Source organism: Camellia sinensis, chromosome 9, assembly GCF_055761805.1.
Source record: "Camellia sinensis isolate YWXY chromosome 9, ASM5576180v1, whole genome shotgun sequence".
Taxonomy (NCBI): Eukaryota; Viridiplantae; Streptophyta; class Magnoliopsida; order Ericales; family Theaceae; genus Camellia; species Camellia sinensis.
The window spans coordinates 176,084,313-176,088,687 of record NC_138969.1 but is presented as its reverse complement, the minus strand read 5'-3'; positions in this window follow the sequence as shown (position 1 = coordinate 176,088,687).

Genomic DNA, 4,375 nt, shown 5'->3' with positions numbered 1-4,375 from the left:
ATTACATACCAATATCGCTGACTGAGCAGCTAACGCTATCAAAATCATGTCCGGTTCCGCACGAATCGCTGCCCTGTCCATCGGCAAGGAGATCGACGAGGCTACACTTAGGGCCATGGCAACATCCTTCAGAGCCGACGTGTCGGCAAAAACAAACGTGTTCTTGATTTTTGGTTGAATAATAAATGGTGCCACTGTAGACGTGCCCGAACGTCCCGGGAAACTCCTGTTTTGTTCATTGGGCTCACTACAGTTCGGACTCAATGTCGCGGTTCTTAATATGATCTTGCAAAGTGCAATGCGAGATTGATAAATCATCAAAGAGTCCAAATCCGGCAAATCGTTTTGAAAAACTGATTTTTAGAAATAAGTGCCAAACATAGACTGCTTTCCCAGATACAGAGTCACCACCTAAATATTTTATTTTTGGGAAATTTAGGAAACCCTGACTCATGCCTAAGGCCACGTGTCCGTCATCACCAAAGATGCCTCGGCTCGGGAACTTGGGTACAAGAGGGGAAGGTCATGCAACGAGCACCCCCACTCGCCCGATCAAAGATCGGCCTTTACTAACATGATATCTTGTTTTTGAAAACACGTGCTCTTATTCCGGTTATTAACCTAGAATTACTATGTGATGCGCACAGCATACAAGTATAGACTGGATCGCCTAAGTTGGAACAAAACATCTCATGTTTGTTTTTGAAAGCGGTTCGCTACTCGCAAGTAGGCTAAAATGCGGATTTTGCCACCCTCAAGTGGGCTTAGAAAACATGGTGATTTGCCACTCTCAAGTGGGCTTAAAACTCGCAATCAATGAATTGTTCCAATTCAAGTAATCTGACCTTCACCCATAGGCATTCAGGCAGTTATATCACATAAGCAGTTAGCCTCATGGCAAGCATGCTATCATGGCAGTCACTCACACACATGCAAGGATGCTAAAGCATAAACACTTACCGAGTACTCCGAGCCAAAACAAAAACTATGTTAGAAATCAATGCATGATCCTAACTATGTCAAGAATGCCTAATGCAACACATACAAAATGCAACTAAGATAGGCTCGACTATTCTAAAATGTCATATGAAATGCAATTTGATACATCCATTCAAACAGGAATTGAAATACAATGCAGTCATGCAAGACGAATGAATGATGCACGCATGCAAACACAAGTATGCTAATTGAAATATGCCCTAATCTAACCATTAAAAGCTGGTAAATAAAAGGGAGAAAGACGTGGGGTTGGAAGACATGCATCACACACACGCACACTTATTACAAAATTCGCCCTCTCGACGGAGGGTCTGAATAAATAATACAGAACCGACTAATTAACTAACTATTCTAGCTAATTAATTATTACAAAACAAATTGAAACAAATAACTATTCTAAGTTTAACAAAAGCACTGAAATGGCCTCATGATGAGGGATGCATGCATGCTCGAATCGCCTCGCTCGGAAATCCATCGCGATGCCCCAACTTGCCTCGGTTGGCACTTGTTCTCAGAACACTACAAAAAGCTCCAGAAGGCTGAAACTCCATCATGGGAATCTGTAGGAGGGTTGCCGACCAGTTGTTGGCATTGGAGACCACCTGCCGACCACTTTCTGTGCTGAAAACCAGAAAAAGTGGTCGGCCAGCCACTTTATCTGGTCGGCCGACCAGTTTCTGCTGCCAGACTTCAGTTTGCTGCAACAGAGAGCAAGAAAAGGGCATGGCAAAGTATTTGCAACACATGTATGCACAACCACCCTCCCTATCATTACACAAGCTGAAGGGAGTGTAGTTCTCAACCCTCGGGCCATCAATCACGCGCCTCGATGCATGATGGCCGAGAAGCCAAATTGCACAATGCAATATGAAATGAATGCACGCATAAACACATAAGGCCTAAAACTCTATCATGTATAGTCAAGAGCGTCGGCGACCGAGAATTGAGGCCCGTTTCATCACTTCAAGTATGGAACGTCCCTCGTTTCTCATATTCGGATTAACACTTAATCCAAACAAAATGCAACACATAACATGGCATACGCAATGCAACTCAAGCATGCAAACATGCAATGCAACCTAAGCATGCGAGCATGCAAGGGACATGATAGCATACACAGTGCAAATATGGAATGTAACATGAACAACCTAACAAGGCTAATGGCATGCACAATGCACAATGCTAATGCATGCATACTCAATGCAAGACAACATAAACATGTAATAATATGACATTGTGCGACTAGCATGCGTAATGCGAATGTCAAATAGCATACTCAAAGCGACGAACTACATGGCATACGCAATGCACAATGGACTTAAACCAAAATGGATAGGCCTCAGCCATGTCCAAATCAGTGGTCGTACATGCTAAGATAGAAACTCAAAAGGCTATACAAACATGCATGCATATCGGCCCAAGCTTAAGGCTCAAAACACAACTCTCTAAAAGCATTGAAAAGATGAAACACGGGGTACGATGGCATATGTTCCAGCGCTGAAATGGCTTGCAAAATGACTTAGAATCATGCAAACAACCCATGTAATGCATGTTGAAAGGCTCAAGCATCGAAGCTAGTGAAGTGTATTACACTAGAGGCATGCAAGACAATGCTCAAATGGCCAAACCAGCCCCAAACAGACCTTATGCAGGCCAAAACAGTAACCAAAATGGACTGAGATGATGGCTTGAAAGACAAGAAAATGAGGCTCATGCAATGGCTCACAAACAAGGCATAAAGGTGCAACTCTCAAACACATTGAATGAGTGATAAACATGAGAATATGGCAAATATATAAGCTCTGAAATATCATTACAAATGATACTAAATCATGCAAATAGCCCAAGCAATGCATACTAGTGGCTTGGAAACTCAAGGCTAGTGAGCTAAAATGCTCTATGGCTATACAAAGCATGGCATGCATGACCAAAACAACATAAATTTGACCTTAAGCATGCTAAAGCATGAACAAAGTCTTCTTACAGCTAAGCCAAAAGCATGCTAAAATCACATGTCGAAGCATGATGCATGTTAGGCTATTTCATGGAAATGCACTACAAGTGCATGGAGCATGCATGGGGCCATCAAAACAACCCAAAACGGAGTTATGACATGTCAAATGATGGCCAAAAACCCACTAAAATGGAGCCAATACATGTTAGAAAGACATGCTACTTTGATGAGCCACAAATGGGATTACACTACACATACAAGAAACATGCGAAAGCTGACCAAACCAGCCATGGACAGAGTCAAGGAAGGCCCTAGAAGTCACAAAAAAGTGCCTGAACTAAGCCTCAAAAGTATGAAGATGCATGTTCCTTTGGTAGGCCAAAAATGCAAGCAAATAAAACAAGAAGAGAGGGGATCACCCCCCTCTGATTTGAGGCCTCAAAACCACATTCCTACCACTAAAAATCCACTAGATTTCAGTGGCTAAAATACCAAGCAAAGACCAACCCAAAGGCCTTAAGGCATGGCACAAAACAAGACTAAACAAGGCACAAAAGGGGGTAGAACACCCCCAACACCCAAGGAGCCTCAAATAAACATGTTAAGTACTCAAAAATAAAGCTTTTTGTAGTTTAAAGTTAAGCCAAGAGAAGCAAGCAAATACGGCTAAGAGAGTGATCAAAATAGAGCTAAAAGAGGGGAAAAGAAGGTTACCCTTGAAGCACTATAATACCAGCAAATTTTCTGAGCCAAAACCAACTCTTGAGCTCCTTAAGACCCTCCAGCTACTCAGCAACAAGGTAAGAGTGTTTGGCTATGAGGTTGTGTGTACAAGTGTGAAGCAAAGCACCAATATAGAGAGAGAAAGAGAGGGATATAGAGAGAGTGTAAGCCTATACTCTCAGCCAAAATCCGGAACCTCTGCCATGGAGAGGGAGAGCCTCTCTTATAGAAAAACAAAGGTTAAAGCTTCTTGGAGAAGCTAAGAATTGAATGCAATCCCTCCATAAACGTGTATGGAGGATACAGTCTGTGCCCTCCAGCTGGCACAGCTGGCATCCACTCAGTCTGCGAAAACAAGGGGAAAGCTGCCGACCAACTAAAGTGGTCAGCCTGCTACTTATAGTGGTCGGCCAGCCACTTTAAGTGGTCGGCCAGCAACTTTAAGTGGTCGACCAAAAAAGAAAGTGGTCGACATGGGGAATTGGTGGTCTCCACACTGAAAGCAAGCCAATGGTGGGGTGGGAGACCAGAAAGGACGGCCCAAAGACTAAGAAAACCAGTTTTCCGACCAGAAAATCGGCTGGCGGGAACAAAAGTGGTCTCCAAGCAAAAAAACTGGTCTCCCACCCTCGTACCACCTTCCAAGCAAGGAAAACAAGGTTTGTACCAAAAACAAACCAACACGGATGCTAAATGAGA